At 38.5% G+C, this 15,190-nt stretch overlaps 1 protein-coding gene across 2 annotated transcripts in view; it reads left to right on the top strand.

Annotated features, from left to right (window-relative positions):
* CDK14 (cyclin dependent kinase 14) overlaps positions 1–15,190 on the top strand; it is a 316,567-nt gene that overhangs the window by 66,988 nt on the left and 234,389 nt on the right. The gene's annotated exons all lie outside the window — the stretch shown is intronic.

Genomic DNA, 15,190 nt, shown 5'->3' with positions numbered 1-15,190 from the left:
TGCTATATCATGGATGTCAGAATATCTTTTTGCTTTATTAAGCTTTGTTATTATTTTATTTCTCTAGCATGCTGTCTTTATTTAATAAAACAAAAAGTGAGGTAGTCATTTTAAGTAGGCATTCTTGAATGCTTATGTAGGAGTGTGTTGGCAGCGGTTTGGATCTTAGTGGAATATTGCAACATATGAAAGCTTAGAGCAGCAGCATGTTCAGGAATAGAGAGGAGGAAAAAACCAGCAGTTATCATTAGTACAAGATAGAAAGATTAAAATGTGGCAGTTGTATGGAATCATTTGCATTATTTTTGATGACTTAACTGACAGCTAGTGTGTTTTAGTTGTAGATCAAGACATAGATTAATCTCACCAGAAATCCAGTGGAGCCGAACAAAAAATATATGTCACCATATGATATGTTCTAGCATTTAAAGGAAACCAACTGTGGTAGTAATGGTAGAGTGATAAAATATGTTTTTTGTTATTACTAGTTAAGGATAGAAGCAGAGGGGTTTATTTCTAGAGGAACATGTTTATACTTTATGTAGTATATATATTATACTCTAAGAAGAGATCAGTTGTATATCAATGTGAGATCAAATAACTAGTTTGACAGGGATTCACGTTTGCCTTTTTTGTACTTGCCAATTAATGGATTTTTCTTCATTGTCACTGAATATGATTAAAGGGGAAGATTCAGTCCTATCAATTATTTTCTGAAGGTTTCATTATTATTTAGCTGAAGTTTCTTATATAAAAATAATTTTTCAAAATGTGTGACACTATGTACTGCAATGTAAATTATGTAAAGTGGGCTGTTTCACACTATATGCAAGCTTAATTTGCAAATTTTGTCTCAGAAAGTAGAGATGCTTTTTGCTTGGTCAAGAATAACCTTGAATGTTTCTATTACAATGATTATTTCAGCCGCAAGCATTTTTAATGGAAGTTTTCCTTTGCTTATACTGTCATACCTAATAAACTGCAAATCTTCAGTGCATTTGCCATTGTTTAATGCACAAAAGTAATCCAACCATTTGTGTTTGGACTCATGTTGTAGAAGGAATGAAAGTCCAGAAACTCTTAGGCACGTGGGATTTTTTTAAAGCCAATTTTTAAATTAGAGTTTTTTTAGTGACATTTTTTCATCTGTGTATATATGTGCAAACTGTTGCTTCTGTCAGCTTTTTTCCTCCCAGTGTTTTTTTCTCTCCAAGATGTAAAGCCATCAGCTCTGATCGCTGTGTTACTACCATCCTCCCATTTTAGTTTTCTGAGCTTAAGAAATCAGTAATAGTTTGGATATTTTTTATTGATAAGTGATATTATCTATGGTAATATATAGTCAATTTGGGATCTGTGTTTAACTAGGGAGGGGGGAACTAACATACAGTGTGGAAAATGTGGCCAAAAGTTAAGAATGCAGATGGGAAGCATAAGAAACACAGTTTCATAGGTCGTTAGTGCTGAGTGCTCTGTAAAGATCTCTGTGTGGATCGGCTTTGTAGTGAGGCTGAGGTCTGTCGCAGCAGGAGATTAGAGCTTACCTGAGGAGTGAAAGGTGGCCATAGTTTCCTTCATGTCCCTGACTGCAGATAGGCAGAACTTCAAAAACCTGGAGCTGAGCAGGCTGAAAATCATCAGCGTCGCATCTCAATGCAAGGAGGTTATCCAGCCTTTGAAGTCCTGTAGCAAAAACCATCACCTGTCTCGTTTTAGCTATTTTGCTGTGTAAATCTTAAAGAAAAACGAACAAAAAAATCCATAAAACCAAACACACACACCCCTTTTAACATTTTTCCCCTCACACTGTAAGCTTGGGTGGGCTATTTAAAAAGCTGGCCTCTGAGTAGGTGCTCGGTCGCAGTTGTTTCTCCCAGAGACCCCCCAGAGGAGGTGGCACCCACAGGGCGGGTGCGCGGGCCGCAGGGAGGGCATGCCTGCGCGCTCCCAAGGGTGGCCGGCGTGGGCACGGCGGGGGTGTCACAGCCCTGCTGGGCTCCGGCTGCCGCGGGTAAGAGGTGGTTTTGTCCTTTAAGGGAAATCCTTGCACGGTGCCAGCTGCCACTGAGCTTTATGCCCCGTGCAGGTTTCCGTATGCAGCCCAGGCCTGACCTGCACGGACAGTGGGATTTTCCTGGGGCGAGAGCTTGTGTGAATGTTGGCCTGGGCCAGGTGAGGCTGCGGGATGTTTTACTTGTGATTTCTGTATAAATGCGAAGGGCAGATGTGCCCCTTAAAGGTCGCGGGAGCTGCCAAGGAGATCCAGACTGCTTTGTTGGGGTTATTTGCCTTTGACGTCCTGGCAAGGTGAAAATGTTCTGCTGTCAGGCAGCGCTAGATGAGTTTTGTAAATAGGGTTTGATAATACTACTGTCAAAATTTTCCTGTGTTTCAGGTGCTGATACGATGATAATTATAGCTTACAAACTGTGTTGAAATGAAGGAGAGTATCCTAGCAAGTATTAATCGAAACAACAGAGGGGCTTGTACCACCAGTGCTCCAAAGCCTATTTCTTAATAGGTGTTCTTAATTTGAGGAGAACTGGTTAGATACTAAGTTTTCTGAGCTTGAGTTCCATTAGGTAGGCCCATACTGGCTTCCAACATCTTTGATTAGGTTTTTCTTTTGGTGCCACAGCCGGAAGGTGCGCAAATGAATAGTTGGTTAGTTAAGGAACAGACTCTGAAGGACTTTACTTTTTCTAATCCTGTATTGCAACACTGATGTTGGGACAAATTGTCCCAGCAGAAGCTCCATCAGTCATGAAGTGTTTCTCCCATCTACATGGTGACTCCTGGCTTTTCTTATAGTTCATTAATTACTTTTCTGTGACTACTTTTTGCTTTTGAGGTAAGTGTATATTGTCAGAATTATTTACTATATGCATCTTTTTCACATGTGGCATATTTTTCACTGATGTCTTTCGTTCCCCTCCCTAATACAATCCTACATAGAATTCTGGATTTAGCAATTTAACAAAAAGAGGTAGTGAAATAGTAATTTTAACACTGTGCTGGATGTTGAATTCAGGGGTGATTTTTGTATTATAAGACTTTTGAATCAACAGCATAAACAGATCATTTTGCTTCTGCAAAAGTAACTTTTGAGCTTTTCCCTCTCTTGCTGGTGAACTGAAGCAGTATTGTGACCTTGATCTTTTGCTTATCACATTCCTGGGTGGATGGGCTTTCTCTGAAGTTCCTGATCAGTTCTGGACTGGCCGATAGAGGACACTGAAGCAGGCAGCTTTGTCTGTTAATTGTCTTACTCTATGATGGTGTGCCTAGTCAGAAATGATGTGAAAAGTGTGGGTGGAAATTTTTGGTTTGTTTTGAAAAAATTTTTAGAACTTATTGTTTGAATCTGGATAAGTTATTACTACCGTAGAACTTGCTATCTCATCCTGCTGACTAGGAGATCTGTTGCAGCTTTTGATTGAAAAAGATTTACGATAAACTTCAGCTAGACATTATATAGATGTGAAGCTAGTAGCAAACATATCAGCAAGTTTTGACTCAGTCCGTGTTGTTCTATCCTGGAAATTTTATAGAATTCATGTTAGTCGTGCATCAGTTTTGCTGTGTAGGACGTTTATAATGTAATATTAAATTGTATACAACTTACCTGAAGAGGAAAATACGAAGTGTTGCCAAGTGAGCAGTGAGGAAGTAAAACCACTAGAAGAAAGCATAATGCCTGTTTATGTATTGTAAAAGCTCAGCTTCATTTAATTGATTTCTGATGCTTTTCAGTCTACAGGCTTAGTATGTTTGAATATGTCCTCTCCTAGTTTATTAAATCTTTCTGTAAGAGCAAAGAAATGATATTTAAATCTGTAGGGAGTATGTGTAAAATATGCTTGCCCAGACTTGCCTGTGAGTAGTGTGTTTTTTAATGAACAAATGGGTTTTGTTGGTAAATATGGGCTATAGAAATGTTATTTTAACATCGTGCAGAGGAGTTGTCTTGGAAAGTTCTACAATTTAATGATGGGGATGGTTGGTTTTGCTGCTGCCTGGGAAAGCTGTGGAACCACCACTTTCAACTTTCAAGATGTCAAGGAATTCCCTGTATTTGGCAATGTAGTCCAGAGACCTAAAATTACATAATTCTAAAATGTGCTTATACTGCTCATAAGCAGCCATGCAGGAAAAGCCTGCAACCAATCTCAGTTTTGTGAAATATTTTAATGATAAACTTCATGTAATGTAGGGATGCAGGACTTCTCACTGATGTTCTAACTATAATTTGATTACCAGGATTTGCTGTTTGTTGAAAATGATTCAAGATCAACTCACAGCTTTGGAGGTGCAAATTGCCACCAACTGCAGAAGGCTTGGTTGTTTTATACTGTTACAGCTTTTTCTTTAGAATTTATTTGAGCACAGTTGTCAGTCTACTGCAGCACATGGTTTTGCTTGAACACATCAAAGCAGCAGCAGTGACTTTCACTTCTCTGTTGAAATATCCGTTTTTTTGAAAATTAAGCATTATCTCTATGCTGTTCGGAGAATTCTTACAAAATTATAGCTGTCCTTACGATGAGTTCTCGCTAGCATTTTGAAACCTCTCAATTTTTAAGCTTTATACATCTTTGCAAGAAAAGATATATTGGAGTGTTCTTCATGTTCTGAGTAACTTTAGATGTTAGAATTTTCATTATGTCCCCTGATGAAATTCTGAGTTGTGGGACATACTGTGTTTGCAGAGGTGCTGCCATTTTTTTTTCCCAGTGTAGCACATTATGTGCCGAGAAGCAGGTTTCATTATGCTTCCTTACATCTTTTTGCTTTGAAAATTACTGTGGTACTGCAAGTCTGACAAACCTGCAGTAGCTGCTAGAAAATTGCTTTAAGACTTTTATTTCAAGTTTTATAGAATTCTGTAACCAGGTCCTTTATCTGAGGAAAAATAATAATAAAAAAGAACAAGTTAAAAAAAAGTCAGGTGTATATGAGATCCAAACACAGATGAGGACTCTCAGTTCAATTGTCACCCTCATCTGAACTCTGAAACTTTCATGAAGGAAAACAATGGCAGAAAGGTCGGGGATGGCTGTTACTAAGATTACTGGGAGACTGGGTTGGAATATAGGTTATTCAAATCTCTGAAGAATACTTGCACAAGAGAATAGTGACAAAGTTGAAGCTCTTTTTCTGTCTATACCTTTATACTATGCTGATTTGATAGAGAGGATATCTTGTCAAATTCAGTGGTTTGGAAGGTAATATGTAAGGGAGCAGATCTAGAATTGTTTAGAGAGCTTGTCTTTCCTTGTGACATTGATCTGCCTTGGAAGCTGCATTTCTCAAGCTGTGAGGTTGTTGAACTCAGGGATGGAGCACCTAAGAGCAGGAGAGATTTCTTTCTTGGTACAAGAATGAAACTTTGAAATGCATTAGCAGAATGAAATAAAGAACTCTCATTACCTAGTTCATCCTTTAGCTTTTGCTAAAGGTAGTAAAAAAGGAACTTTGGCAGAGAAGGCAGGAAAGGGAAGAAGAAAAATTGCAGAAAAGAGGGAAAGGAATGAAGTAATTTTGTATGTTTTTATTTTCATGAAGGAATTGATCTGAATAAAGAGGAGCCAAAACAATTTACCTTTCTAGTCTTGAATTATTTCTTGCAAAGCACTTTTTAAGCATCTGCTGAAGATAATGTGAGACTCCCATTGATTTGTAAAGGACAGTAGAGTATACTGCGTCAGTGCAATAAAGGTTTGTCATCATACCTGACAGAATGGTTGTAAAACCTTTCCATCTGCAAATGCATATATTTTGCAAAGATGATTATATAACCTGCCCCCTTCCTCTTTTCTTTTTATAAGAAAAGTGCTCTTCAGCATATATGTGAAGGTTGATATTCAGTTCTTAAGCTATTTTTGTCTGACTTTTTGGTCTCAAAACACTCTGGTTCACTGTAATTATAAATTAAGATTTTTATCTCATCATATCTCATTTCTTTCATTTGACTTCAGGCCCACCGGATTAAAGAATTTAGTTGATTTCTTACTTGAGTTGTTGGGCTGAAGTTTTACACTATCAGTTGCATGACCAGATCTGACCAATAACAGTATTTTTTGTTGCAGGCCCAATTTGTATCAGAAGTACTTGATGATAACTGTGAAAGAATCAAGAGACTTGCTAGGAATAGGCAAAGGAACCTAAAGGAACTAGGTAGAACCTGTTTTCAAGGCATGGAGTAATGTTTACCATGTATCTCCTTAAAAACCTTTCTGACAGCCTCAGAATTTAGCAAGAATAGGCATGTTGCTGTCAAGTCTCTCAAGATTTCTCACACTTGAATGTGGCAGTGGGAAGACTTACTGCATTTATGGATATGCCTTTGATAACTTAATGATTGGGGGGTTGTTGGAGGTTGGAATAAAATTTTAAACCTGTAAACTCAGAAAAACTTAATATAATGACCATACAAAGCTACTAGTAATGTACTTATGGAAAGAAAACTGTATAAACTTGCACATGTAGCCATCTGTTGGAGCAGGAGGCTGATATGAAGGGATTGAAAATATTTTTTTAATCTTTATTTTTAAATGCTGTTCATATGGTTACAGAGGAGGATAGACAACAGATACAAATGGGTAACTAAGTAAAAGAGTATAGAAACCACCTGTCACAATTTCATGGGAGAGTGTTTATGTGCAGACACTTTCTCCACCACTCTGCTGGTTACCAAGGAGTCGCTGGCTCGTGCCTGGTGCTGGCAGCCGTGTCTCCCACACTGACACCTCTGCTGATCAGCTCCTGTGTCCTCCTGCTTGGTTGGTTGGAGGAACAGCTCTCCTGCTTGTGGATGCAGCAATTATTGAACCAGGTTAACGGAAGCAGTAGGCTGCTTGTAATTGCAGGAAAAACTTGAATGCCGTGTTACATACCACTTTGTGTATGTAACTTGGAAGCTGCATTTCTCAAGCTGTGACATTGTTGAACTCAGGGATGAAGCACCTAAGAGCAGGAGAGATTTCTTTCTTGGTACAAGAATGAAACTTTGAAATGTTTTTGCCTGAGCATCGCACAAGTAAAAGGAAGAATTTATTTGCTAGGCTTTAATACTAACACAGTTTTTATTTTGGGGCATAAGTACAGAAATAGACCAAAACCTGCCTTTAGATCAGCTCCGTTGAGTTTCTGTCTCTTTTCATGTATGTTACAGGCTGTCAGGACTTCTGTATGACCTTTAGCTGAGACCCTGTCCTTAGATGACTCATCCTAACAACTGCGGAACAGGATTTTGTTTTGAAGATATATGTAGGCTTTTATATAGATAAAGTCTAATCCGTGTTCTCTTCCAAGTCAGACCTTTTTTCCCTGCAAGGAGAGGGATGTCAACTTTCATGGACTGAAAGCACATTTTTCTGAAGTTAAACTGTGCCGTGATCAGGGAAAATAATATAATTTTAGAAGTGGCTCCACCTAGCCATGTCCAAAGGACATACAATCGTGCAGTATTCCTGACTCTCAGGTTTGTGCTTTGATTCAGTTATTATGCTATTTTTTAGGTGTTAATTTAGCAGAACATGTGCTACATTGCAGGTTTGATGGGGTGGGGGGAGAAGGAGAGGAAAGAGTTGTGTAAACGCTGCCCATGATACCTTCCAGTATAATACTTTTTTTTTTTCCCCCCCTTGATTCAGGTGTTTTAACTTCTCTTTAGATTTGTAGGATCTTAGGACTCCTGCTTCAGGTTGATCAGTTGGTCTTTCTGTGAGAGTGACTTGTTTCTCACTTGGCAATTCACTACAGACATTTAACCTGCTCATTGAGTTCGGTGTTTCAGACAAACACAGGGAATTAATGTCAGAGCTTCCACTTCAAAAAATCTTCCATCTGGCACTTCAGTGACCTTTTTATATTTGCCTTCTTCCATATGACAAAGCCAATTGGTTTAATGTCAGCTTCAACTTCAGAAATAAAATTACTAGTTTTAGAGAGTGCCTTTGAGATGGGCTGTGGGAGATGTATGAGTAAGTTTGTGCTACGTACAGCAAGGAGCATACCATATCCCCAGGTGCCATTTTCAGTCTCTGAGCTCTGTTTTCAGTTGCATTTGCTACATCATAGCTAGCATTGCTAGTGATTTCTGTATCCAAATAAAGTTAAACTAATACTACCCGAGAATATGAATTATAGTTCTGGGACACAGTTAAGCCTGTTACCCCCAGAAGTTACCAGAGACAAATGACAGGCCATCAGGACAGGAAATGTCTTATGTTACAATAATTCTTTCCTCTCATCTTCCTTCCTTGTGTGACCATTACTCTAACTCAAATTCTTGCCCTTTGTTTTTCCCCCCTTTATTTTTCTATCTTCCTCAAGTTCTTTTGCTGCTCTTTTTAGCTGTGCCCATCAAAAGCTCAAACCAGAGGAGAGCTGGTGCTGGTGGTTACAGGGAAGGGTGAATGTTGAAGGACCTCTTCCAAATTTGGGCCTGATCGCATTGGTAGTTCCGTATGAACTCACTGATGATGTTGTGCAGAATTAACTGCTCTAGTTCCCCTTTCACAATTTGATTTGCTCCCTTATCTCATCGCTTGTTCTTCCTTGATCTTTTCCCATATTGTAGCTTTCTCACCAACTGAACTCTCTTCTCAACCTGTTCATGTTTCTGCTTGTGGGTGCAGCAGTCTCTTGCTGACCCTCTGTTCTCAGGGGAGATGGAGAGTGCTACCAGCTGGGCCAAGAAGTTGACAAGACCTGTGGTTATAACAAGAAAAATCTATAACAAGAAATTTGTTCTGTAAAGAGGATGATTCTTCAGATACCGCATTTCTATTTTGAACAAAGCTGCTTATAGTACTCCAGAACATTCCCAAATTGTGTTTTGTAAGTAGCAAATGTCAAATTCCAGTGCTGCCAGAATCTGCAGATGACTTGTGTAGTTCTCAATTGCCATGGTACCAAAGCATGACAGAAAATAACATGCTTATAAAAGATAATGAAAGCTCATATCTAGATATGATTTTTCAGTGAAAATTAATGCCAGCCTTATGCTCTCAGCAGTTCAGCTTTTGGGTTAGTAGTCATTTGACTATTCCTGATTTTTTTCTTTATACATCTGTCAGCTAAATGCAAGTGCTAAGTCTTATTCTCTGTAATAATGAAATTGTTGTGCTACCTTCCAGGGGACTTTGGCTCTATGATTTATTACCTATATCTTAATAACATTTCACTTAAAAATACCCAAGTGCTTTACAAAATTAATTAGCCTTCCCAGTTTCTGCTTGTGATAGGGGCAGGTTCATTATTATGAACAGAAAAACAGAATAGTGGAGAAGTTAGGTGACTTCCTTCCCTCAAGTCACTCATTACAATTTATTTATTTTTGCTTGGTGAGTGCTAGATCTTGGGTTTCCCTACATCAGGTCTTCTCCTACTACCTCGCTTGGAATGGTAAAAATGGAGGGAATTCGGATGTTTCCTTCTGATTTTTCAATAGGAATTTTGGATGTTCACTCTGGTATTTATGGAACCAACCGCTTTTCCCCAGGATGTACACAGTGGCAATGACTGAGAGAGAGTAGTAGGTAAATGGCAATTTTTTGATATCTTAGATAAGTCCATAGGTATTCGATGACCAAAGTAAACAATTGTAGGATGTTAAATGTAGCAATTAAAAAAACGGATAGGACATATCTTCCTGAAAGATGTGGTGAGCTTCAGAGTAGTATGTCTTTATACTGTACAAACATCTTTAGCTCTTTTCCTCTGTGTGGTAGGATGTCTGGTCTGTCTTGCCAAAGTTGATTGGGTTTTGTTACTGGGGATAACTTTGTTCATAAGAATAAATTCCACTAGTATGGGAGAACCTATCTTTTACCAAGTACTCATAACAGGTGATCAATTCAGGGGACATTCATGACTTGTAAAATTCATGAACCATAAGGGCTATAAATTACTTAAATATTTTAACAGATCAGTCTCACTCCTTAAATGCTGTATTGCTTTAAGCAGTAAATTGATTAATCCAGCAACCTTTAAGAATCCTGTTTGTTTGGGACCTCTTAATTTTGCTGGCAACAATGAAGTGAAAAAAATTTTGCATTGAATCTATATCACGATAACAAAATCTGATAAACAATATATTATATTTTTACATTAATCACAAATGCAGATTAGAGTATTGCTTGAAATGATACAAGGTGATTCAAAGAGACATCTTTATTTAGAAATGGTTTTGTGAATGGTTATGCTGATTTTTATTTATTTTATAGGACTTAATATGGACTTTATGCATGGATCAAAAATAACTTGTGATTTCAGTCTCAACTTCAGCAGTTGTCTGTATGGGAAAATGTGGCTATTTGCACACATTAGGTCCTGAGATGTGATAAATGCTGTAATGTTTGGGTGGGAGCTGTAAGAAACTGTAGCCCAGTGATCTTTAACTGATGTAATGATGACTAAGCCTGTTTATCCTAGAGCAGCCTTGGGATCTTCTCAAATTGATTATGAGACGGGGTAGGATGAGAGGGGAAAAAAGACTGTTCAAACTGTTTTGTTGTCTGTCATACATTGTCTTCTGATTCTGATCAGCACTAAGAAAGCTGCAAAGTATAAACTGTGTTTTGCTTTTCTGTGGTTGTAAGATTAGGAATTTTGAAGTGCCCTTTCTTTAATATTCTGGGTGTGTGGTAATGGCTCTTTTAACTTTAAATACATGAAAATATACAGAGAAACACTAAAATAACTTAATACCAAACTGCGTTAACTTTTGTGGAGCTGCTTTTTATTTTGCTTTATGTTGCCAGAATCTGTGATAGCTCAAGTAATATTGGAATTGACATGAAAATTCAGATTTTCTAGATAAATCTTCCCTTTGTTGTTTCTTCCAAAAGTAGGGAAGAGCTCCTCAAACAAATGCAAAGTGGCTGCTTGTGCTGTAGGTTTTAAGTGGCAAAATGACTTCTGTCTCATCATGTCTCTTTGTCTTACCTTTTTAGTTAAGACTGAGTAAATAATTGTGGACAAATTTTAAAGGTGGATTTATTTCAGTCATCCAGATACGGAGAATGTGTGAGCTACCAGTGGTTGCTCTGGTGACTACTTGGTGTATTGGCCTATTGTTTGGTAGCAGAGTGTGAAACAACTTGGGGAAATAAAATTGTGTACTTACCATTAATGATCTTGAGAAATGTAATGGGCAGGATGTTCATGGAGGAGTGCTCCTGTTAAACCACATCTGGACCAACAGGCATCTTTTCTCCAAGGCTGGGGTCAGGAGCTCTCAACTACAGATGCTGTTACCTCACTGGGTAGGAACAGTCATTGCAATTTTCAGATTAAACCCTTTCCCAAAAAGACACCAAGTCCTTGGGTAGTTCCCAAGTGCTGCTTTGAAAGTACTTTTCCAAACAGTAACTTCATACACAAAGAACAAGTTTCTGTAGGACCAGTTTCTGTTCTTTATGGAGAAGAGCAAGACTCCTCCCAAAGGGAAATCGGGCATTAGAGCCTAGATTTTCCAGGACTTTTATCTTGGAACCAAAGCAGGGATGTGGGGGATGCATGTCCTACATGTAAAGTTCTCTGGTGTGAATACCACCCACACACATACATTTTTTTGTTTTACCTTTTTTTCCATGTAGGAAATATATATATTTTTTTTAGTTTTTATTTTATAAGTTGCCCCTGGTCCCTGCACCTCTGTTGCCATTTTTGCCAACATCTTTTTTTCAGCGTGCTTGTCCAAGGTACTGCTGTTGGGATTCCTGCCAGGAGGGAGCTTAGGTGGCAGAATGTTTCACGTCTGGGACCACCTAACGTGCCCAAAATGAGAGGTGCTGAATCAGCCAGTGACTTCCTTGAGCCTTTACTATCTGATGAAAAGTTTGGAAGGATGGTAATGCCTGCTCAAACAGTTCTTATGTGACAGAGTTTTTTGGCGTATTGTCTGTTCCACTTGTAATAACCTATCGTTGTTAAATATATTAAGTTTATTGGCCTATTTTTAAATCCTTTTTCCTATAAAGAAGAGAGAAAATGTAACTGAAGATCCCATTGCTCCCCATAGTTATGAGATATGCTGGTAGAAATACCTCTTCTCAAAGTGGTAACTGACTTCATTGCACCACTTTTAAAAGCCAAATATTTTCTGAAATAGTTTATACTTCTGAAAGTTATGGTTTGAACATAATTTGTGCTGGGAGAAGTAAAAAATCATGGCAGTAACTCCTGAAGGGGAGAGTCACTTCAAGTGTTGACATACCTTAATGTTTACTTGTATTGATGACTTTTGTTAAAGGAACAGTAAGTAAAACAACTTAATGGCTCATGCTGTTTGCTAGACAGAAGTTTCTTTGAATGGATATCACATTCATACTGAAAAGTTCTTCTCTTTCTCTTGCTTGCATATTATAAAGCATAATTGTAATCTTGTGCATGACAAACCAAGATGCCACCTGTATTGTCTCTACATACATTTGAGGTAAGTATTTGTAACAGTTAAAGTGCCATTGATTACGTCCTTATGTAGCACAAGTTTTAGACTGCAGTGGCCTTTACAGCATCTCAATGAGTGTCTGGGCTCCACTGTTTCAAGTACAGCATTACATAGATTTATAGAGCAAGGGCAAGAAGGGGTGATGAATCCTATAGAGTCATGAGCTCTTACACTTGTTTAACTTTGTTTTTTATTCTGGTAACTAGCAAAATCATCCAGTTTTGAGGCTGCACTAGCAAGAGACAGTTTCCACTACTTTCTGTATTCTCATCTTTATTGGAGTGCACAAGTGTTGTTCAGTGTGTAGGTTAGTGAAGGAATAGTCCCCACACTGAGTAACCTATCCATTATGTAGATAAAACCGATGACATGGGATAAAAAGAAATGTCTTGTCTTACAGATAGTAAAATGGACTCAGTAGGAAATTCTCACTAGCATGGAAGGCGGCATGGGAGCATCTGAAGGAGGCTGAAAATATGAACCTGTGTTCTTTGTGACAAATACTGTGCTTTAACTGGAAAATAATCCTTGCTCTCTTACACAAAAACGAAGTTGGAAATAAGAAGCGTGGCTTAGACTTCACCTGACTACCAGCAAGGAACTACCAGGTGGTAGACAGTGGTTTACACGTCTAAGAGCTTCTGATGCTAAGTATTTGTATGTATCATTTGAGAGGCTGAAATTTATAAGCATTACTTTTGTTATGCAGTACAAGGAGATGATCCTTGAAAGGCTGAATTAGTGTTAACAGAAAAATTCAAACCTGTACTGTTCCTAAAAGTGGTCTGGTCATGCCTGTGAAATCTAAGGTCATTTGTATGCACAAGAAGATCTGAAAAATACTTTACGGGCCAGTCTTGCTCAGTCAGTACACTGTTGCTTTTTTGCATGATTAGTCACTGTAGAATAAATTCTGCTGTTAGCTGGAGCACAGGAGTGGCCGGCAGGTCAGCATGCCTGCTGCCCAGGGTAAAAGCAAGGCTATTGTGATAGCTTAGCTGTTGCTGGCGGAGGGAAACCTGAAATTAGCAATGAGTTAAGTGCAACCTTAAACTGTGTAAGTTTGAAGTTATAGCCAGTGCTCGGTACTGATGTTTTAGGTGTGCTTCTTTCAGATTTCACAGAGCAGAGTTTCAGTGTGAAGCTGGACTTGGCCTATCTATGACAGTGTGAAACAACTGCTTAAATGCTATTTCTCTTAGTTTTGTGTAGGCAGCGTAGATGGATTGGGAATGTGTACCCTTCAACAACAGCATAAGCTCAGCTCTGTTGGCTTCACAGTTTGCTGTGGTCAGTGGTCACTTGAAGAGAATGTGCTATTTCTGCTAGGGAACTACTGATACTGGTGAGAGAAGTGATGAATGGAACCCTTGCTAGCGCTGGCAGGAGAAGCACTGCGGTTACAGAGCAAGGAGAGAGAGGAGTGCAGGGAGCGGCCCCTGCGTTTGCACTTCTCTGCAGTCGTCTCTCTTGTCTGCTGATGACACTAATGTTGAGCATGTGCACCCACTGAGGTGTTCGACCTCTGAGCTGGGGGCTGGTTGGTGTGTGTCTTGGTTTTAGTAATTTTCAGGTTTGAAGTTAGCTTTTAGAAGATGATTGTGGTGATTTTTATCCAACTCCAGATTTATTCAAGTAACCTGAAGGTTAAACTGTGCACCTTCAATATCTAATTCCAAACTATTACTGCTTCCAGTAGAGGAAATCAATAGTAACAGATGTCTTGCCTTTTTTTTTTTTTTTTTTTTAATGCAGTGCTTGCTTAGCACACATTAAAGCTAGACGTGGAGATTCACCACTGGAAAAAGGAACTAGAAGCAGCAGTCATGGCATTATTATCTATAGGATGTGTATAACTCTGGATTCCAAACATTTTAACTGGCTACAGTTGGGCTTTGGTAATTTGAAAGGAAGACAAATACAGCTTTTGAACCTTTCCTCCCTATTTCCTACCCCTGTTTTCTAGATCGTAGGATGTAATAGGCTGAGAAATACTTACTGATTTATTTGCATCCATGTCGATTAAGCAAAATAGAAGCACTGCTATTGTAATAGTGATTTCAGTTTACATTATGTTTAAACATCTTTGTTGGTAGCAAGCATTGCAAGAACGCAGATCTGGAGAGGACAGTGGGAAGTATGTGGGTGCATGTCTGTGCATATAAGTTGTTTTAGGGAAAAGAAGCCAATTAATTTTACAGGAAGGCTAATTAAAAATTCTTTGTGCAGCAGCTCTTTATCTTGTGTCTCTGAAGTAAAAGACCAAAATTACATAATAGCCTTAATTTTGGCCTGAGAGGGAGTTATCGTTGGAATGAAGGGGGTCTGTTCCTTTTCTCATTTAAAACTTAGTTAAGTTTTGGTCTTGGAGAAACCACTTTAATAAGAAGAAATGTGAACCCTTGTAAAGCCTGCTTTGTCATGGTAGTGATGTCCTTCGTTAGAGTTGACCTGTTGTATGATTGTTTGGCCATATGGCACTGTGCAGGAAATGTACTTTAAATTTTTAATGTACAAAAGAAATCTTTGATCTACTGTTACAGTGGATCATCAAAACCACAAAACATTAAAACCATAAAAACCACAAGATGTAGTCACTCAGCATTTCTATAAACAATTGAAGAAAGTTCGATATCAAGGCACAGAATTCCTCTGGGGAAATGGCAAAGAATAATTTATTGGAGAAGTTTGTATTGGAGATACTTTGAGTTATGGGGGAAGAGTCATTAT

The sequence above is a fragment of the Falco biarmicus genome, chromosome 4, assembly GCF_023638135.1.
Source record: "Falco biarmicus isolate bFalBia1 chromosome 4, bFalBia1.pri, whole genome shotgun sequence".
Classification (NCBI taxonomy): Eukaryota; Metazoa; Chordata; class Aves; order Falconiformes; family Falconidae; genus Falco; species Falco biarmicus.
The sequence above is the reverse complement of the archived record's forward strand: the minus strand, read 5'-3'. Positions and strand labels throughout refer to the sequence as shown.